General features: G+C 36.9%; 1 long non-coding RNA gene across 1 annotated transcript in view; it reads right to left on the reverse strand.

Annotated features, from left to right (window-relative positions):
• The window catches only part of LOC103479762 (uncharacterized), an 80,894-nt gene extending 67,322 nt beyond the window's left edge, over window positions 1–13,572 (reverse strand). The window contains exon 1 of the long non-coding RNA XR_535975.3: window positions 2,575–13,572. This is a non-coding gene — a long non-coding RNA (uncharacterized LOC103479762). The remainder of the gene's footprint in view (window positions 1–2,574) is intronic.
• Window positions 13,573–23,766: the final 10,194 nt, after the last annotated feature.

Here is a 23,766-nt window from a genome sequence, read left to right on the forward strand (position 1 = left end):
CTTTTGGTTTTATTGATTTTGTTTTGTGCGTTGCGTTTTTTTGTCATCTACATATGACAGCTTCCCTTGGCAAACTATTAACATCAACTTGCCAAGGGAGATTTAGAAGGAAATTAGGCATGGCTTACATTCATGTGGTCAAATTTGCAAATGCTGTCTATTTTTTTTTTCAATAATATACACAATCGTATTATACCGTGATACATGAATTATGCATTATGAATTACGCACGTCAAAAATGATTACCTTTCACTTTCTTTCAGCTGCATTCTGAACTTGTGCTTTTTTCATAGACGTCGTGATTTTGATCATGGAAACAAATATAATTGTAGCGAGCTGCAAGCTACAACACAACTGAAGAAAATGCGCCCTTTACCAGGTGGGGGGTGGGTTGATTTTCACAAAAAGTCCAACCTGCTGCTGCCACCCATCATAGCCTGTTTATGCACAACAAAACCAGCGCAAGGTGGAAACCTTCAATGGGCCTGACTCCTTCCATCACCAAGCCAGCTCATACATTTTGCTATAAAAAGATATTTCACTGACATTTAAATACCATTCCACCCACATCATGCTGCACAATGCAGAGGAAATCCTTAAACTGCACCTCTTCTGTTGCTTCAAGCTTCCAGTTATATCAAATGCTCGCCGATTTTAACAGCTCGCTCCTTCTTTTTTTCCCTCTGAGTCACAAGCCCCTGAAAGTCCCATTTAAGTTTATCTTCTACGGTCAATCTATTTAACACTGTAAGCATGCCAAAAGGGCTGGACTGAAAGTGTCTGGGGAAATATCAGAGGCAAGGAAGACGTCCAATGATGCTGTGATTTATGGTTTCATTACTGCCTCCACCAGGAGTGATCCCTGTGTGAAGCTCTGCTCCAAACAAACTGTAGATTAAAATTACTTACACATAAAAGAAGCAGTTGTCAGCTACAGAGGAGAACAACATATACCACCCCTCTGTTAGTCAACCTTGCAATTTGGCAGATTGTAAAAGGGATCTAATTGGAATATATTATTCAATTATACAGGCAAATACTGATCTAACGGAGCTATTTACATAGGAAACCATGTTTTCGGTGCCCTGCTAAGCTGTCAAGGTTGCACTCAATCATATGTCACTTAAAACTTTGCAGGGAGTAAAAGAAATATGCCAACTCCACAAGAGGCAGCCATACCTCATTTAGCGTAGTTTTCTGCACATAAAACATTCATGTTATGAATCACTTTTAATACTGAAATACACACAGGGACTCTATGGGTAAAACGAACAGAGGTCTTTTTCTGCATCTCTGAAAAAGAAGCTCATAAACTTTAGAAAATTAAGGCAGAGGATAAGGAGTAATTCATGTATCTGCAATGGGTGGCTGAGCAGAAGCTACATATCCTAGAGATTTTAGTTTCCAAGTGATCTACGTGTTAAACAATTCTTTTGAGGGCTAACAGATACTGCTGTTATTCTGATATACTGACTCACAGGTTGATCAGCTAACAAACCTTGTTTTGGTCTTACAAATAGAGATGAACCGTCTTATCTTTGTCCTATTTTAAATCCCAAGAACTATCGGCGGACTCAATGTTAAATTTTAATGCTGTGTTTTCAGCAGATTGATTCCCTCAAAATGTCTCTTTACAGAGTTCAATTTATACATTTTGAAATCAAGATCCCACTTTGGCTGAATGAGGAGTCCTCATGTCATCAAGGCTTTTAAGGTATTCAAAGAAGGCTCTAAATAGACAGAGAAAAAAATAAGTATGTCAGTCATTTTAAAAATATCTGAAAATGATTAGAGGGATGCTTCTCTTTAATATGGTTGTGTTAAATAAGCTTTATTTAGAGTTTTCTTTCAGTGCTTATGCTGTCATTTACAATTAAGGAATAGGCCAGTAAACGTAACTGTCTGAGGTCATTAGCAAGAGGTGACCATGTTCTGTGTCTGAATTTTCTATAGTGTGAAGTTACATATTGAATAAAAGGGTCTTCTCCTGGAAAAAAGAATAGTAGCTACTGGGGAAAAACACATTTCTACAGTAGAAATTCACCCCCAGTCAATGCCTAAGTAGGATTGTAGCATTTTTAACATTTTTCAGTAGCGACTGGATGGAATTTTGTTGTGAATTTATGTATTTTTTCAGCATTTCACAGTAACCCAGTCATAGTTTAAGCTAATCTACTGTACTAATTTACAGCTGCCTGTGGCGGAAGAGGGAATTAGTGAACAAAATATTTTGAGGTTTTAAATTAATTCAAATCATGTGGAGTGTTGATATTTTGGAGGTTTATCTCCCATGTGTTTGGAGTTAAGAGCTTATTTGGTGATATTCCCTTTGTTGCATCCACTCAAAAGCTGAACAATTAAAATTCACCTTTTTTTTATTTACTTAGTTTTTTCATGGAATCAGAAACCCATTACTCCTTTAAAATTTTTGAAAATCATCTCAAAACTGGGTTGTATGGGAACTAGAAAAGCTTAATATGTCACGTTTACGGTGTTGGACCCAAATGCAGAGCAGACTGAGGTGAAAGGTAGGTAGTGAGGATTTAATGAAAAAGTCAATAAACAAGAACTTACAAACTGGGAGATCACAGGGAGCAAGAACCAGGTACATGGAGTTGAGCGGTATGACAGTAGAAAGGAGTGAGAGGAGGAGAGGTGTATAAATACTGAGAGAGTGAAGCTGCAACAATACACCGGGGCGGATTAGCTAACAGCTTGCAGGTGTGAGGGGAGAGAACAGAAGACAGACTGAGGACAAGAGAGAGAAAAAGAGAGAGAGAGAGAGAGAGAGAGAGAGAGAGAGAGAGAGAGAGAGAGAAAGAGAGAGTGTGTCAGAGAAAAAAAGAGAAGACACAAACTGGGTAATCAAATCCAAATGAATCAAAAAGTAAGGACAATAAATAAATAATAAACATAAAGTAAAATAATATGGCTGATCTCATCAAGTAATAAGAGACAAAGAAACACAGAATGACAAATGAACAAAACTGCAAACCCAGAAAAGTCCGAAAACAACCCAGAATCTTGACAAATTATCACAAGATTTTATATCCATAATTTAATCTCTCTTAAAATAGAAGCTCCATTATTCATCTTTTTTTTTTTTTTGCAATGAAATTTGACTAGACATGCAAAGCTAATTGGCCTAAGACATTATAATAAGTGTGAGCAAACATATTATAGTATACTGGTCTATTTCTAGCTGAAAATCAATGTTCATGGTTAAGCAGCATTGCATTTCTCATCACATTGCTCCTTCGTTATCCTTCATGTAGACGTATGTTTGTAGGAACAGTAGCAACATGCCACAAAGTGTCTTGTTCCCCATTAAAATTTCAGTTATCACAGTTGACATTAATATAACAATGAGATATTATAGTTTTGCCACTTTCTGTATCTACAAAAGATGCACCGCTTGCAGTTCTGTTTTAATCAGCTTCACATGAACAAAGCGGATTGATCTGCAATAGTTATTCTGTAAAGCATGTTGTGTTGTCATGAAATAAACATTACACTTTTGTCATCAAAGTGGAAATTCTGCTTTGCAGAAAAAAACAACATTTTTTCAGAGAACTGCTCATTAAGTGGGTAAAAACACCAGACTGTCTCAACAGGGCCCAGTGAATGTGCTGCTGTGAAACAAAAGGCTTTCCTGAGTTCTTTTATTTATCTTTTCATTGTGCTAAACTGTCAGATCTTCAGGCAACTTATATACACAAAAAATGATAACTTTAGTAATAAAAAAAAAAACGACACTTGTTTTAAATCACAGTGATACTGAAGAATAAAAGGTGTTTATTCACAAATCAGAGCCCCATTGTATTAAATTGATGCCAATGTTCTTACATTGTTTAAAGTCACAGATTTCTAAGACAAATTAGACGAGTTCTCAGTCAATTCTGGTCCATTTTTAAAGCATAACTGCTAACGTTTAGTGATTATTATAGATAATTAGTTACAGTCAGGCTCCAAAACCAAAACGATGCAACATTTGAAAGTTTTCTCGCATTCACCTTCCTGCTCGTGCTGCCTTGGATCGTTTCATTGGGATTCAGAATGAAGCTTTGACTAGGCCCCTTCTAATGCTGGTGTTCAGAAACCTGATGTGATAATGATTTCTCATCGAGTGTTATCTCGCAGCCTGATGCATGATGCTCTCCTTCAGGAGTTTCTGTCAGAGAGGAGAATTCTTTGTTATAGGAGATCACACTGTACCTGATTTAATTATCTCCTCATTGCACAGATAACTCAGTGTTTCATCATATTGTTGGTTTAATATTCATGCATATAAAATTCTGTCAGAGAAAATCATTCATCTCCAGCTTCAAATTTTGATGTGTGAAATAACTTGGACAAGCCGTGATGTTTTTTTTTTTTTTGGACTAAGGGATCCCCCCCCCCCAACTTTATTTACACAACTCAAAGCTACCTCCTGGTCTGACACATTTCAATCATTTCCTCATCTTCTATTGAACAACTTTGTTTCATCCTACTTCTTACTTTTGCACTTTCAGCAGTTGCAGAGAACTTTCTCCTTCCAGCACATTTCTCCTTGCTTTGGAAAATGGTTCATTTAGAAAGTGATGCTTTTACACAGCAGTCAGCAATGAGGCCTGGGTGTGTCATGACATTCCAAGAAAATAACTTGTTATTTTTGGAAAAATCTTGTTTTTCTTTCTTGGGCTTTTTCGGTTGTCAATTATATATTAAATTGAGATGCTAAATGGTGACGGCAAGGATAACATTCCAGGTGAAGGTGAGATTCCTGCTCGGTACAAGGCATGCGATGACAAGCTAAACAGACACATTATCATAACATGCAGCATGATTTAGCAACGATTTACTGCTCTGCTTCACGAGACTAAACTGGTCAAGCACAAACCCTTACATTACATTTTTTGCTGTGTTTTTAGTTTTAATTGAGAAAAAGGTCCACAAAGTTCCGCACTATATAATATGTATAACTACAGTACCTGCAGTGATTCATTAAACATTTTAAACCCAGACACACACATAAAAAAAACAACCATCAGATTTATTTATTTTTTCCAAGCAAGTCTTTATTGGTCAATTTTATTCATTGGTTTTCTATTTTTTGCATCATTAATGTGTCAATGGCATTTTTATTTCTCTAGAGAATGTTTAAATATTCTTGGAAATATATTTACTTGGTTCAGCAGGTTTTTGAGGAAATTCTTAGTTCTACATACAGTTTATAGTTTACATGCACCAAATAAAAAGACTTCTAAACCTTTTTTCTCTCTCACTATCTGAAGTTAAATCAGATCAAACTTATTTTGCTTTAGATCAAATACAAATAAAAAATTATGTTTGCTATATTGCCACCACAATGAAATAAATACCTCAGAAATGTATTTAAGAATGATTAGATTATGATATATAGAGGCATGTTAACTCTTCATAAATGCACACAGGATAAGAAGTTCAGGTCACAATCTACAAAGAACAACAAGCGGTCATTGTAAAGTTAGCCGTTTGGGAACACGATGGGACTTTGTATTATTTTATTATAAACAATTACAAACTGTCGGAGGAATAAGGTCACGGCATTAATATCAGATTACAGTGATATTAATGCTGCAGTTTGCTCCACAGCCTTGTTTTACAACGGTGCAAAGTCTTCTGCGGAAAGAAAAACTGATACAACATAACAGACGATAATAGTATCTGACATTCGAGCAAAAAAAAAAATCCCATCATGCCCGCTGAATGGCAGTATATGACATCATACCATATACAGTTTATGTTATCTATTACTCATGTAGATATTAGATTACAGCTATACTTTAAAAAATGTCAGAGCAGTTACTTGTTTGATCACATCCTATGAGTCAGATGAGTTTCACAATGCGATCAAGTCGTCTGGCTTGGGAGGCCATTATTACACAGCCAGCAGCAACAGAGATGTTCCTCTGATGGGGAACGGCACTCGGCTGGGGCTGTATGCATAAGTACTTTCTGTCTGCGACTTCAGAAGGTCAGTGTTTGCTGCAATAAGACGCTCATTCCTTCAGAGTGGGAAAACCTTCAACGCGAGGTTATGTTGGTTTTCCATCCCCCTCCATTTAGCCCAGAGCAACGGATCCCACAGACACAGAGGACGCATGTAGGCATGCCTCGCTGTGACAGCTCCATCTGGACTCGGCACACGGATCCTCTAATGATCACAGAGCAGGATTCCCTCTCAAGGACCCAGCACTCCTTTAGTGAACACTGACCAGTGTCTTCTGTGCTAGGACTTTAATCATGAGTTCTTTTTTTCTTCTTTGACACACACCTTTAAAGTTTTCCACCATGAGGTGGAGGATATTAGAGCCCAGACATCTGTGGTGGTCCGGCATTTGATCTTCATCTCTCTCAAATGTACACGACAGGATATTTTCTCCCCAGACTCTGTACGTGTAGGCAGCAGCGGCGGCTGTGTGGTTTGATTGAGATATGTGACAGTACCACTGGCAATGCTGGACCATTAGATGAGTGTCCTTGGGCTCTACAGGTTCCTTTCATCACTCCTGGGTGGCTGGCTATCCCTGGGTTATATGGGCCCATCTTGGTTCCATTATTTATGACAATATCAGTCTGACATGAGGTGGCTCTCCCACAATGCTGAATGTCAGATAAATTTGGAGCGCAGGATAACAATGACAGTTGATGACAAAACTCAAAATTCCCTTGACCACCCGAACCGGGAGAAACCAATGGACTGCAGAGAGGTGAAAACCCCTGTTGTCAACTTTAGCAAACCTGGAAACTAGTTGACTTACATTGATAATTATTTAGCTGCTAAGTAAAAAAAAAGAAAAAAAAACATGACTAAGATCCAAGATCAATGTAAACAATGAGATACCAAGATAAATCCCTTTAAACTTCTTCCCACCTTTCATGTGACATTAATCTTGATTTCTTCAACTAAAAAACAAACAAATCTGTTAAGAGGAGAAAATATAAAAACAAAAAATGGGCAATAATCTGGTTGCATGGTTCTGTACACTCCTAAAGTTCAGGGTCTAGGCAAACTGATTAAACTTAGAGAAAGTTCAGCTATTTTAGTAGAATTATTTTGGCATTTATTTATTTGGATCCATGACCTACGTAAAGACTGAAGTCATAGTTATTAGAATAACGATCTGATTGCACAAAGGTCAGGAGAAAGGCCCAAACACATAACATGAAATAAATATTTGTCACTCAAAAATACATCACTGGTGTTATTCTGGTAAAATGCTTTTAAATTGAAGAAATTACCTATTTCACTGCATGACTGTCTAGAAGCAGCCATGCATTCTGCATCTTTAGGGATATTTTTGGATGGTCAAGCATCAATGTCCCAAACATTAAAATAAATAGGCTGTACAGCAAATAAGTCACATGTCACAACTATCTCATAAAGACCTTACTGAACATATTAGTGTGTTCTATTTATTGTATTATATATCGACAATAATAAGAAGAAGCTAGGATGTTTGTAAATAAAGGGAAAATAAGACAAATTTAAAAAAAAAAAAGTTCCATAATTCAGTATATTCTCAGCTTATGTCCAGCCTTGATCAGAACTGAAAAAAACTTTTGAATGAGAGGCGAAACGTCTTCAGGAAACAAGGGAAGAAGTCCAGTTGCCTTTTAATGACACACTTAGGATAATTAGTTACATTTTATGGTCTCAAACTTTTAAAATCATTATTATTTCAGTTCACTTGTTATTAAAAAAACATTTAGTTTTGTGTTGTGGAAGAACTAAATTAGATTTTTCTTGTACGGGAGTTTTTCTTTGTAGCTGTCTGTAGGAGGCCAAGCATGGACTTAGATGATCCGTTCAACCAGACAAGGAACAAGGCAAGAATGTGTTTAGTAGATTATGCTCCAGCAGGTCTACAGCCAAACAACATAATCTGAGTAATTGTTTGGACCCGTTTGCCCACTTGGAGCCTCCTTCCAGAAAGAAACAACCCTGATCTGGACGAAAGGAATCCATCCTCTCTGTCAGTGACCCCATACGCATTCACATCTCTGCGCCACCAGGAACAGGGGGACAACCCATCTCAGCTGAAAGAATAGATGTCCCAGCTGGATTCCAATTATAAATTTCCATGAAGCTGTGGATAAAGGATGCTCTCACAACTGAGAGCGCATTTTGTGTGAAGGATGTGGCAGACAGCTAATTTGACAACCAGAGTGCAAACAAAACTGACATTGTGTGTGTTTGGTAATATATTCATGTTCGAAATGTCTCCCCTAAAAACAACTTTGTAATACTGATGCATTTATTTCAATGATGAATCATGGGACCATCAGCTCGAAGGATCCAGAGGAATTGCATCTGCACAAGTCAAGACGCGGTAGTCGGCATGCAAATAAAACAAGGAATATTAATCAATACCGAGTTTCCCCCTCCTACTAAGTGAAGCGTTAACTATTGCACTATTTCAGAAACATGGCATTTGAATAAATATTTTATTATGCTGGAACAGAATACATGCATGTTTGACAAGAAAAATCCATCACAATTTTTTTTGTTAATGCAGATGGCATTTACTGTGTTATTAACATGGGAGCTGTTTGATGTGTATAATGCCCACAGAGAGACCTTGTGTCAGTTCAAGGAAAACTTAGACTGCACTATATAAGAAGAGTCAAGGAATGTTCAAAGTCAAAGAGGTGAAGATTAGGCTTTGTTTTGGTTGCTGTGATACTTAAATATTATGAACTCTGCTATTATATTCACAAAATTATTATTTTGGCAACGCTTTAAAGGAAAATGTCTCAATGTTAAACATACATTTTCAGGTCTTTCTACAGATTCTCGGTATTGTTTAGGTCTGCACTTTGACTGGGTCATTTTAAAGCATAACTGGTAAGTGAGTGGTTGAACTCAAGTTTATAAGAAATAAGCAGTTTGTCTAAGAATGGCACAATGCAAATAAACCTGCCTTATCTTGCCTAACAATAGATTCCTCCACCTGAGCTATGGGTTTCTGCAGCTCTTCCAGCGTCACCGTAGGTCTCTAATTTTTGCAATCAGTGTAGGTGAATAGCCTGCTAAACTCGAAAGTCTGGAGTTGTGCATTAGTCTTTCCAATTTCAGAGCATACTGTCAACAGTGCCACATGACATATTCATAGCACCAGATATTATTCTTTAAGTTTCTCCTCAACTGTATCTCTGACCTGCCTGCTCTGCTCTGCTCTTTGCTCTACATGATGATGGTTGTTCACCAGTGGCCTCCAACAAACGTCTGAAGTTTTCACAGAACAGCTGGATTTATACCGAGATGTACAATATTTGATAATTAGGTAACTTCTTTGCAGGAAATTTCATTGCATTTTATTTGGTCGTCTCGCAGTTAAAGACGCATTCCACAAGCCTTGCTTTCGGTTTTGGATGGATGGAAATATTTTAAGATGACATGTCCACCTCGTTTTGACTATTTTCTTGAGTTTAGTCTTTACAAGTCACTGCAACCAGTACATTGAGACTTTGGTGGAATAAACTGTAGTGCAGAAATTACCAGCTGTTTAACATAACGTTTGAAATGAGACAGGGATATATAAGCTTGTTACAAATACAGCATAAACTAAATAAATTAAAAAGCATGTTGGCAGAGTCAGCACAAGCTCAGAAAGGCTGTTAAATACATGGCATAAAGAAAACTACAGTGTTCAGATGCCTGTCAGACATTTGTTATTTATGGTGCTTTTCATTCATAATAGATGAGGTGATGAAAACGAAAATGTCAGCCAGAGACACAAGTCAGTGTAATAAAAAAAAAGTAAAACAGCTCCTAAAGAAACATGCAGTCATTATAAATCAGATTATGTGTGCATCTGCATGTGTGCACATGTCAAAGCAAGTAAGAAATCCTTATCTTAAGAGGCTTCACAGTTATTAGGTACAGCTCTTGTTAGACGAAACATGTGAGTAAATTGACAAGACAAAGCCTTAAAAGAGTGCACTGCTCTAGGTGTAATGTGAGTTAGCAGCAAATTGCAGACCATGAATGCATTGTCACTGTTGTAAATTGCAAAGACAGTGAGATTGTTAGCTTAGTGCAAAAATAAAATAGGGCCTTTAAAGATTGATCAAGTTTTTCAGATGGATACACAATATCAAATAGCTCTTAATCCAATCTCACTAAGGCCTGAAATGTTGCAGCGCAAGAATTTAATGTCCTTCAGTTTGTGTGGTTTCCTTATGCTTGTCTGATTCTTCCTCCCACACTCTGAAAACATGGACGTTTGCTGTGTTTCTGATGTTAAATGAACAGTAATAGTGAATGTGTGCATGCATGGCTGGGTGTCTTTCTGTTTGCTGTGACTGGTGACCTGTTCAAATGGGTTCTTGCCACTCAGCTGATGGCAGCTGGTGCAGCCTGCAGCCTCCCAGGGCTTTTCTGCTGAAATGGTACTGGTGCTGAAGTCATTCTGCTGCTAGACTGTAGGCTTCTGTTTTATTTTCTCATAGAAATTAGATACATTTGAGAGATACTATGCCATCTAAAATTATTTTTCTGGACATATTTTAGCCTTCCCTGATATTTTCTTTGGAGAATTACTGCTCAGAGTAACAGTTTACCCGCGGATATCACGGAGTGTGAAAGCTCTTTAACAAGACGTCAGAAACTTTCATCAAGAGATTCTGATCCATGTTACAGAAGTCTGCATCACACAGATGCTGCAGACTTCTATATTGTGTCAGAACAACTTTACACGCTGATTGCCAATGGTTTTATGAAATTCTCGAAGCATCTTTTTTTAATCAGCATCTTGAGAAATGACAGCGGCAGTATTAAACACAAGTGAAATATGTGGTCAAAACAAGCTTGACGGCCTGTTAAAATGACAAAAAAGTTGAAGTAAATCAGACACCTTCCTTCACAGACTGCATCCATCAAGGACTCTTATTCTTTCCCACCTTATTTTTTTTTTCTGTGAAACTAGTCAAACTCTTCACAATCTCAACAAAGTGTTTGAAAAAAAAACTGCTTTTTAGGTTTTGGGGGAGTTAGTCTTTCATATACAGGTAGGTCAGTTTGGAAAGAGATAGAATAAATTAAACCTGCCTGTTCTATTTGCTAGTTATCTCTGACTGAGACGCTTCAGGGTGACAAAAGAACAAACAACAGAAGAAATACTTTTTTGCAACACTGAATATGAATTATTTTAAAATAAAACATGTTTATCAAGAGAATAACTGCACATTAATCACAACAAAACAAGAGAAGCCTGAGAAAACAATCATTTCTCAGTTATAAACACTATGTTACTGTGCACTTAGTGTCAGCTCTGTTCAGTATAAAAAGCACAGATGTAACTATGTGCTGCTGCAAACCTCAAATTAACTCATGTAATATGGATAAAGGCCAGGTTAGTGAAGATGAGAAGTACAGTACATCAGAGAATCCTAAAAGTTCCTTCATTTCCCAAACATGTAGGAGCAGCAAGCACAAAATAACACTTATGTAACATGGTTTCCACACTTAGCCATATTCTTCTAACTACAAATGCAACTCTGCAGTTAGAGTAATCGGGATTGATGGTACAGCACATTGGGTCTAAATTTAGTCTCCCCAAGAACCTTCCTGTTCTTTCTGTTGCTGTGGGGCGAAGCAGAGGTTTTTCAGATCCTCCACGGTCACACGCACAGGATGGGAGTCAGCCGAGCTGAAATGCACCGCTATGTCACACTCTGCTGCGCCCCCCCACCACCTCACCCAGCCCAGCCTAACTTTCTGTTTTTATTCTCTCGCTCTCTCATCTCTCTGTGCACTGGAATTTTGTGGATCATTGCTCAGAGAAGACTCTCAGAAGGGAACGGGATCCGGCGGAAAAAAGAAAGAAACAGCAACGGTCCAATTTGAAGGATGCGCCACAAAGCGAATCGGCTCAAATGAGACGTTCAAGTTCAACAGTCATTAATGCTGGAAGGAAACTCAGTTTTAGTCTTCGACACATCAGATCGTCAGAGAAAATAAGATATTTAAGAATTTTTACATTACATTGTAAAGACCTAAGAACACAGTGAATAAACTATTAAATCAAGAAATAAGGAAAATATTGACTGAATGAATAAATTAAAGACTTGAATAAATGATTGTTTTGATAAATAAATTACTCAACTAATAAATACATAGATTAAACGAATGAACGAATTGATGAATAAGAAATTAAATCACAAATATGAATGAAAAATAAACAAAATGGCAAAACTGGGAACAACGTAAAATTATTAAATAACTAAATAACTGATTTGAAAAATGAATAAAAAAAATAAATAAAAATACATACAATTGAAGGAATGGATTAACACACAGTTGAATAAGTCAAATTGAATAAATGTCGTTCATAAATAAATAACCAAATGACTGATTGACTGAAGGAATGACTGAACTAAGTAGTAATTAAATGATTGAACAAGTGAATAAAAAACAACTGAAAAGCACAAATAATAGATCAATAAATAAAACTATGCTGGCAGAATAAAAATCTCTTTTAAAGTAAGTTAGGTATATATTTTTTTATAAACTGAGACAGCATACATCAATTAATATTTAAACTTTAATTGTAGACAGAGCACGTTTTCAACCGTTGCTTCTTCCTGCCTTGAGGCAGTTAATCCTCCTGTTTCAGCAGGTGCAGTATGTGCATTTAAATAGTTGCCTTTTATAAATCTCTCAGCCTCTGCTCTCATGAAAGGTTGGCGTTTCAATGTCAGCGCTGACCATTTGTTGAAAAAAAAATCTTGCACCAGTACAGCTTCTCTCTGTCAAAATAGTGCAGCCTTTTCTCAGACTTACTCTCCATTTATATGCCTCTCTTAGAAAAATGCACGTTTTTGTACCAAGTAACGTTAATTACACATTGCACAGCTATTATATTTTCCACACATGTGAACCCTTCTTTCATATCGAATCAGAAATTATGACACATTTAATGCAGAAGAATACAAAAAGAAAACAGCTTTCGCTGAGAATTCCATCGGACAAAGATGGTACAAGCATGAAATACCGAAATGACATCCTGCTACTGGCCTTTTTAGCTGCTTCGTCATCTCCACTGCTACACATGGAAGAAGCTATGAGACATCCAGAAAGTTTAGAGGAATAAGGTTGGTCCCAAAGGTTTGTCAGAAGGTCATGCAAAACCTTGTGCACCTCAAAGCAGACTTAGGGCCCATGCAGTCAGAGACTTAACACATCATCAGGGTCGGATTCTGGTGTCGTTTGGAGGAATGGAGACGACAGGCTGGTAATGGGCTTCAGAACCAGGTTGGTCTTGCAGTCACACATGAGAATTATTATGTGTGTAAAATTATAATTATTTCAACACTAATATGGATCTTTCTATGGTTTTCAGTCTTCTGAAAGTGCATTAAATTCTACTTTAGTCTACTTTAGATCGCTATTTAAGTGCTTTTTAAAAGAAAATATGCAACATTTCCACCAAATTGTTAGTGATTGGCCATATAGTGGACAACCCAGTATTTGCAGAGTTTAGGAATCACAACTGTGGATGAATAGCTACAATCTGTGAATACTTGGGACTCCGTCTAAAAACGTTAATTACTGCCTATTTTAATTGTTCTACCACCAAATATACTTTAAAATGCATTAATATAGTGGAAATCACCTTAGTGGTTCCGCCGACTGATTTTCCTTATTTCCACTCTTGTTGGAAAAAGCAGTCAGTGGCAAGAAAAATGAATTATGATCCTCGATTGGCTGTTTTTCAAATGGCAGCCAATGGCATGTCAAGTAGAATTGAGTCTAGGTATTTCAAAATCCCAAGCTCCATTTTCTTTTTAGTATTTTGAAAAATGCTCTACAAAAAAAATCTGTGAATAGTGAGGAGTCCACTGTACTTCCGTTTTTGGTTTTTTTTGGTGGTGGAATACTTATTTTTGTGATAAAAGTTGGATCTATCAAGACAATATACTGTAATTGATCATGTTTGCAACAGTTTTGTTAAAAATAGTACTAAATACAATCATTGTGTGGAATTTAGCAATACAATTGCTCCATTTAATGTCAATCCTGTACTGAAGTAACCTATTTGATCACCATCCACATCAGGGATTCCTTTAAACTTATTTTCAGTGCTGAACTCGCCTGTTCTGATGCATCCTTTGTGGTCCGGCTCCAGTTTCTGTTTTTCCACAGGTGCAGGTTCCTCCTCTGACAAACATGTTCTCTGTTTGATGTGGGTCAGATGAAAGAACCTTTTTCCTCCGGAGCTGTAAAGGATTTGTGGAGAACAACAACCAATCAAAACACTGCAAGAGCCAAGATTCTTTTTTGATCCGTCTAATTTAAGGCAAAACACCAGCAAAAACATGGATCGATAATAAGATATCGAACCAGCTCACACAAGCTCACTGTTCCCAATTCTCCCACTGTTTATTTTGATATCTCCAGTCACAGAGGTTAAGCAGATCGATGCACGCATTACTTGATGTTTGTTTGGAACCTATAGATGCCATTTTTTATAACAGATTTTCTATAGCAATTGTAGAATGTATTCACAATCATTTGAGAGAAAATGGGCAGAAAGAGAAGAGAGATGGAACAAAAACATAATCCGTTTTCTAGTATCATCAGCTAGTGATAATTAATGCTTCGTTAAATGCTGTGTTTAACTGTTGCAACATTTATCTGCCAAAAATCACCGGTTTTCGGCTATAAAAGAAAAAAACATTGTTGTTTGAAACAGTGTGAACATATAAAGCTGGTGATTGTAGGTCATCTGTTTGTAGATGTACCAATTAAGAACCAACTATGGCACCAAAGCTGGCTCAGCACCGGAACTGCTTTAGTGGAAAAACTCTCCTTTACACATGCTGGCAAGTGAAAAGAATAATTTATTTTCAGTCTTCTAGGTATAAAACTGTTTATCCAGTTTTTTTGTTACTAGATTTGTTTTTTCCTTCTCATTCTTTGCCCCTTATGGGTGTCCTTGGTCTTTCCTCCTCGTTGGATCTGCAGTCTAGGCCTCCAGATCCCTAACAGTCTACCTGACACTCCCAGTGCTCTTCTCTAAGTTGAACATCTTCTCCAGGTTATTTGTGCTTTTTTTTTTTTTTTGCCAGATCGTTGTATTTGCTAATTCTTTTTCCTTGCTACAGGAAAAAGTCCTTGTTGATCCTGTTTCTGAAACCTTCTCTCATTGTGTATCTGTCTACCTCTCATTCTGCAAACAACTCTGTTTGCAGCGAAATTCAACTGACGCTTGTCTGGATTCTTATGCAGAACAAGAGACAGAGACTCATCCATTCCTGGAACTGACGGTGAATAAATCTTTCATCACACTCATCTATTCTGATCTCTCCTTTTGGCTTCATTCCTTATAAAATCTTTACTGCGCAATGAGTATTCTAAGAAAGATCTGCTCTACCACTTTTCAATATGCACTTTTATTTTTCTATTATTTATCATTATGTTGAACAAGACTAATTCTCCACAAGTGACTCAGACTGGAAGGATTACTAAAGTAAACTGGGCAGAGAAGTTGGATAAAGTACAAAAGTTGTATCTTAACATTTAGTAATATCTTGTATTGATAATTAAATTAGTCTTTCAACTTTAAAATTGGTCTTTTAAGCCCTTATTTTCCTATACATGGCAGATTTCTCATGATTTACACAGTGGTTGTTGAAAAGACAGGATGGAGATACAGAAGAAAAACACTCACACTGTGCTAGGGATACTTTCTATGATGGGGAAATACAAAGTTTCACCAAGTTAAAAGTCCACAAAACTAATAAAAAATATTATTAATGACTTTGTGTAGAAAAGAAACATGTCTAAACACTGAAACAGATACTCAGGTGTATCTGTTTCAGTGTTTTTTGTGGTGAAGAAATGCAGATTCCAGGTTAGGTGTTAATGTTATTGTCCAGGAGGCATACACGACACAAAGTACTTTTATGTGAGAAGGAAGTCCACAAAGCTCAATAGTCAACAGTTTTATCCAAGAAAGACACAGCTAAACACAGAATCCCTGACTTATGTGTACTTTCTTTGGGAAGATAAACAGAGAGACAACCCAGAGTTATTGGCAGTAATTGAAAAAAATAATGTTAAATTGTTCCATTCATGCCAAATGTGTTTTCTTTCCCTTTCTTTTTTTTTTTTTTTACATTACAGTGGTAGTAGATGAACAGATAGAGGTTCAATAAAGTAATTTTCCACATGAAGGACGCTGAAATGTCTGTGCCAAGTGTGCGCACATATAAATTTGTAAGGACATTCTTCTGAAACATAAAATGTCACTCCTGGGGTAGCGGAAAGGAAAACTGCAGCGGTCTTATCCTCTGAAGGATCTATTGGTTCAATAAGGTCCAGCGGAGCAATATTTGGTAATGTGGTGTGATGTTTATTGCTGTTCTTGCTCATGAGTAACAGAACAATAGATAAGGAACACAAACTATAACAATGTATACACTATGCGGCACAAATCTATTAAATGTTATGTATGCTTGGAAAAAAGGCAGTCGGAATTGTACTCTCTTTCAGCCTTAATGATGCACAAGAGGCTTTCTGCTGTGAGATACTGAATGTAAATAAAACCATTTTGTTTGCACAGAACTCCACAGGGTTCCTTTAGAAGAAGAAAGCACCAGAATCCAGCGAAGACGGTGACAGCTGCAGCTGAACAGTTAAAAATAAACCCATGGTGTTGTGTTCTGTTCTAATGGGTGATATATTAATCTTTATTTAAATTTGATTACCAAAAAAAATAACTAAATAATGGAGCTACGTGTGAGAGAAAACTCATTACTTTATATAATGGGGTTAAGAAAAAAACAGGATATTTGTTCTTGAGTCACTCAATTAAGTTAAGATTTTCTTCCTAAAAAAAAAAAAAAAAAAAAAAAAGAGGTCACAGTGAATAATTTTGGAATACTAAAAATAAATGTTAATTATTCCCGCTTCAAAATTTTATCTTGCAGCTAATTGCACCAGACTACTACACTTGAATGTAAATTTGAACACAACTTCTCATTAACTAATTTAATGATAATTTCCAGAGGGTTATAAGGTCAGCGTTTCTAATCTCCTTGTGAATATAAATAACAGCCAAGGTGCTAATCTGTGGCAAATTCATGCAAAAACAACTTGATTGCTTACTTTGAATCTGGAATTTAGTCTGGTGTGCTGTTGTGTATACGACCTAATAAATATAAACTAAACAAGAAAAAAAAAAAGACTGCACAACACATAAGTGACGATACAGTGCTTTCCAGAAGCTGTTCGTCAAGGTTATTGATCAGAACTCACCTCTATAATTGCATTGACTTCAATTTAATTTCCTTTTTAGATCCTCATTAATTATATTTTTTTTCTTCACTGTGGTGCTACTATTAATCTCAGTGTTTGATCTGTTTCCCTCAGCTGCATTTCAGTGAATTAGAATCAAATAGAAAAAGGTAATTTATTATAGTATCTCATATCAAAAGGTGCAACTCAAACCATTTATTATAGATAAGAGTAATTTATGTTAGTGTTCATGCTCAGGTTTTAGAAAATCTCCAAATTCGCTTTCTAGGAAAGTTAGAAAGTTACATGAAATAATTACAACAACTTTTTTATAAATATGAGGATGGTTGTCATGACACAAACATTTCAAATTCCATACCAATACAAAGAAAAATACTTAAAACTATTTTCAAAACCACAACAGCAACATTTTCAAAGGCTCAGGATTCTTTCTAATAAAAGAAAACAAAAATGCAATGTAGGTGTTGCTACTTTTGCATCATACTTTCTTTGGGGATCAGCACGGGTAGGCTACAACAGTTTCCAACTAGTTTCTGCTCTAATTTGCAACTTCAGTCTGGGACCATCTGCTGACAGATGGGTCCTATAGCATTAGCAAAATTAGCAACTAATTTCTTTAAAAATCAATGTATGTGAGTTGGTGCAGAGTTCACACTGGGGGAAACATCTCGATGGAGGAACTCGCAGTGGAATGGCTAACATCAAGTTGTTAATATTTAAATAGCTAACAATGAGCTTATCTTGTCTGCCATGTTTGCTACTTCACTGTTGCAGATAGAGGAGCTTACAGAACTTTAAAAATTTCCCTCTAGAATTAGAGTGTCTGTCTTTTTCACGCTTGCAGAGCTAGCAAAACAAGTGTTACCCTGGAAGCTCGGATGGCTCAATGATCTTCCCTCAACGTGTGATGCTGTGGTACGAGAAAGATGACACACACACGCACGCACGCACACACGCACGCACACGTTGAGCTTCCTTCACATTCAACCAGATTTATTCTTCTTGTGTGCTCAATCTTCTCTGTGCCACCAACACGGCAGCACCTCTAGCGGTTGTGTGTGGAATTGCACGGACTAACTGAAATAACTCTAAGGAACTAATTACAACAAGAAACTAAATATACAAAATGAAAAATTATGTTGGGGTGTCTATTTTCCTAATTATTGTTTTACCTTTAACTTGTTTTTTTTACCCCTCTACACAAGCATTGTGTATTTTCAGATTCAGATTTCAGATTTTCAGTTTGCAGGATTGGCAAAGGACAACACTTTTTCTTGTTCCTTTTTGACAAAAAAGAGTGTTGCATTGCTCCTCTCTGGACATATATGGCATGGCACCACCCATACCTTCATTTTCCATCTACTTTCCTTGTGTCCTTCATTCTTTATTTCCTTTTTTTCTTTCCTATTGTCCTACATTCCCTATTATGTCTTCTAGTGTCCTACTTTCTCCATTTCCTTATTTCCTTCCCATCTGCATTTCTTATGCCCTAATACCTCTTCTTACTACTAGTACTTCCTCTCCTCCAAAAACAATTTCAAACACAAAAAATGATCTTTAAGAATTCTCTAATTCCTGACAGCCAAAAAACACCTCTGAGTTTATCTGTAGGTTTGCATTTACTAAACAAAGACTCAAACCGGCAGAGTTCATGCAAAATTTATGTTTTATGTTTGAGGGAAAAGGAAAAAGAACAAAAATTAGTCTGGTTTCTGTTTAAGTTTTCTCCTGCCAAATCTGGAGGCATCTGCACATCATTTTGAAAGCTAATCTTGAGTGCCTTGTCCAATGTGAAAACAGACTTTCAGACTCAATCTCTGCAGCAATCAATCTTCTGCTGTCAGGGTAAGTCTGTCGAAACCGGGAGCTGTGCTTGCTATGAAGAGAAGAAAAAGCAATACTTGAATTCCTCTCCTCAACTCTTACTGGCAGCCAGCATATGTTAGCCTGGGTATGGGATGAAACCATCATGAATAGGTGACGGGGCGTTCTTGTAGTGGGAAATGGAGAAATTAAATAATTAATCTGGGTTCCTTTCAACCAGACAGGTGAGAGATCAGTGGGGGTTGCAGCTGCTATTACACAAAAGATTTTTGATTAAAGTTGTTACCCCACTGGCCTGTGAAATTATTGAGAACTGAGATTTTTTACTGTTTTACTAGTTTGAATGAATTGGTCTTTTTTTTTTGTGCTTTTTGCTCTTGCTGTTCAGCTTCATTCAGTTGAGATTCGTGGTGCTGCAGGCCGGAGAACCTGAGACTGTCGACTAAATTGATAAAAATGTCAGGCTAACTGAGAATCGTCAGCTTATGTGACAAGGTCCGCTGATATGCAGTATTACTTTCTGGGAATGGATAGAGATTTTTATTTTTTTTTCAAAGGCAGCACTAGTATAAATCAAGAGAAATTATTATACTGCTTTTCGGCTGTAATTGTAAATTTCAAATAAGACTCGAATGCAAATAAGTAAAAATTGAAAACAGGTCATGTACAATAATAAAAGGATCTTACATGTATGTGAAAAGTTAATTAGAATGATAGATTAATTAAAACCACCACCTTCTGAGTTGTTCTGTACAAATCCTCCAAAAAAGGCAAGAAGAAAACGTTTCAGTAAAACAGATAAGAGGGCCGTGGTAGCTCTGGAGGAGCTGCAGTCCTCAATAGCTCCTGTGGGGGAATCTGTTGACAGTATGATTACTTTTGGTGCACTCCATAACTTTGCCAGTATTGTTGTGGTTTTTTTTTTTAACAGAAAACCATAACAATGGCATGTAGGAGGACATCAAACGTAAACAAGATGCGTCTGGTCAGATGAGACCAAAATTCAACTTTTGGCACACATGCAATACTTAAAAAAAACTTTGACAATGATATGAAACATGATGGAGGCGGCAGTATCATGGTATCTGGATACTTTTCTTCAGCAGGAAGGTTGATAGTTTATAGTTATAGTGGAAAACCAGTAAGAGGCTGCAGAAATATTTGAACTGGGGTTAAAGTTCACCTTCACCATGTTAAAATGAAATGGTGTGGATTAAAGCAAACTTTTGTGTTGGGCTGATCTAATCAAAGCTCAGACCTAAATAAGAACTAAATCATCAATCAAGAGTAACACGAGTAAATTTATTAGTTGCATGTCAAATACTGTAATGAATCTTTTTTTTTTATTTTCCTGACAGCTACAATTTTGAATGATGTTGGTTGGTTGTATGGCCTCATTTACTTATGTTTTTCCACAAGAAGTTGCTATTTATGCCAGAAATGTCAGCTCACATTCACTCCCTTGTGTGATCGGACAAATGTCAAGAGAACGAGCTGGAGAAAACTCCACCCAGTATATCCATCTCAAAGAAGTGACAAAAATCAATGGGTGAGATGCTTATCAGGGGCATGTTAATAATTCATTCCGAGCCCATGGCAGGTGTATAATTGATCAAGGGGCTGATAAGTTCTGGTGATAAATATTTCAGGGGAGTCTGAGAGAGAAAAGAGCTCTGACTTGTTGACGAGCCCACCTTCGAGCTTTCTCACTGGGAGGCTTGGTTTATTGAGTCTACCCACTTGTGCAGTCATTTTCTCTGAATGCTTGTGAATTGTGGTGATAATTCTCTTTAAGAGGTGATGGACACAACTCCTAGGGTGAAGATCAAAGTGCTTGGACATAACCAGGCTAGATAACAATAGTGCACACTTTTATGGATGAACCGTGACCTCCAAAAAGCCAGATCATTATAAAACTGGACAGAGCGGCATGGACTTTACTGGTAAAGTCAATAGCAGTCCACAGTGGAGAACAGCATTTACTGGTGAGAGATGCATTTTCTTTTCTCTGTAGGGAATTCACAATAGGTTGCAAATGGGAATGCGGAGTGCGAGACTCATTAAAAGGATCAAAAGATTTGAACTCTACACCTAAATGGGACAGAAAAATGGTCTTACTTTTGAAATACATGCAGAAGGTGATACCTAAATCCCGTCTTCATTAAGACATGGTAGTTCGGGCATCAATGGTTCTGTGAGTAAGAGTGCCGAGCAGAGTCGGAGCAGAAATTGTGACGTGTAACTGAAGGCAGTCAAAATCTTGAATTGTTTTAAAGATCACCACCACTTAATCTTGCAGTCACATTTAAACTGCAGCCTTTACTATCGCTCTCTTTTAGGCAACCATTGAATTTAGCCTTCCAGACATAACACCAAACCTCTTCTGCAACTCCTGTATGTTTCATTTTGTCTGTACTATTTGAAAACATAATTATCAATATATCTTGTGATCTACAAGCCTGAATACTGTTGACAAGGAATATCCGTTGAAAAAAAAACTCCCCAATATATCGCCCACAATTTTTACCAATTAAAACAGCTTGTCATCAGATTCTATGGAGTGATTGTGCAACTATGATTTGTTTTTCTTCATAATTAGCTCTAGTTTTACTTGTGGGAGTTTAACCATAACAAATCAAGAAACTCTTATCAGGTTTTGGTCCTAAGAACATGCTACAAAAAACACACACAGCATCAGAAACCAAGTGTTTCTCTCCTTCATTTTGATCAAGCAAAGAGAAAAACAATATGTCAAAGCTGAAGCTAATTATCCTGGCTAGACATGTAGCTGGATTGCTTGGAGATAGCTGTTGTTGATTCAACGCGATCTGTGGATATTGGCAGATGTTTTGTACTAACAGAAGACACATTCAAAGTAAAAGCAACAGAAAAAAGGGTTTTAACTTGCTAAACTTAAAGCTCACAAAAAATACCCATCACTCACTTCTGGTTTAGCGGTGGCACGATTCCTTAGCTTTGAGATGTTCCTTCTCCTAAATCCAGCATTTCAGTTGTCTTATAACCGTATGGCAAGAAGGGTACTGAATGCTTTATTTCATGGAGCTCAGCCATGTTTCCTGATGGCTTTTGCAGCAAAAGTCCTCACTGCATCACTGTGAGGTGGAGATAATAAGATCCATTGAAGATATTCCCGTTAGAAAGGCTTTATTTTGTCATGAAAACAATCTATTTTCTATCCCTTTAGAGAATGACAGACTTCAAAACAGTGCCATCTAAGACACTGTCATCCATATATGAAAGTGTTTCCTGTCTAAATAGGCATGACACAAAAGGATTTTTTCATGTCAGAAAAGTTTGTTTTGAAATAATGCATCTGCTTTGAAAACAACAGGAAAACTGAACATGATTTATTTTTGGTTTATACTTTCAAAGTGTTTAGCTTTACTAGCTCTAAAAATACTAATATTTGCCATTTTTTTACTCAAAATCTGTACAGAATGGCTAAATTTTTTTAATTAAAAATAGAAGATAAACAAGTTAGCAGGGTTGATGTTTTTCACCTCTTAATCTGTATACAAAAAGCATGTTTTTCTCACTGCTTTTGGGAAGGTGTTATTAAAGCTTCAATACATTAACAAACTATCTGAATAATAACATGACAATCAGAGGCAGAAAGAGCTGTGTGCGTTTTGAGTCATGGTGCTTCTGTAATAATCTGACACAGAACCTTATACATTATTAACCCACATGTAACAAACTGTTTGACACAGAACATTATGAAAGTTACGTAAACAAATTGATACAGAAGACCATCTGGTGGTATGCAGAGATGGACGAAGAGATTCACTCACCTCTGTGAGGGAGGGGACAACGTGCACCATCAAAAAAAGAGTCTAAAACAGCGTTCTAGTTAGGAAGTCGGAATTTCAACATGGCGACAGCCATAGACTTTGTTTGCAGGACCTCTCACTAACCTTACGTTCCATAAGCAAACATCACTTTTCAGCTTATAGTCGCAGCCGCTACATATAATGTTGATTTTAGATGCACTCTTGCATGTGTCTTGTAAAATAAACATTTTCCCACCACTTCTTGCTACTGTTGATGCCATATTGAAACGCAAAGTCCATAACTGTGAGTAGTTTGAGTTGCTCCCAGTTTCCCAGTGGGAAATCTGACTTCTGACAGCACTTTAGTTGATTTTTCAAACTAGGAAGAAGGGATTTTCCAGTTCTGAGTACAGCTGAAACACAGCATGAGGATCACATTACACTAAACTGCAGAATCCTACCACTTTTTTTTTTTATAACAAATTATTGTATTTTTTTGTACATCATCCCTTGTTTAAAACATGTCTGCATTGTATGATAGTTGCTCAGTGCAGTGAGCTGCCTTGAAAAAGCAAGCCTTGAGTCTTCAAAATTTGAAACAGAGGCGTAGGTTTGTGATCTTTTTTCACATAAATGGACATGCACTTTTTTCAACTCAGCAGCAAAAACACCACAAAAATGGGATAAGAACCGTCTCAACTGAATAAGAGGCTTCTGAATAATTTAGAAGCCTCTTAACACATTCATAACATCAATACAGCAAGAAACTTGGGTATGTTGAAGCGGTGATACCTCCGTCTTAATCTCTCACATTCAATATTGTAATAATAACACCTACAAACAGTTGTAAAAAAAAAACAA

Source organism: Poecilia reticulata, chromosome 17, assembly GCF_904066995.2.
Source record: "Poecilia reticulata chromosome 17, P_reticulata-male-v2, whole genome shotgun sequence".
Lineage (NCBI taxonomy): Eukaryota > Metazoa > Chordata > Actinopteri > Cyprinodontiformes > Poeciliidae > Poecilia > Poecilia reticulata.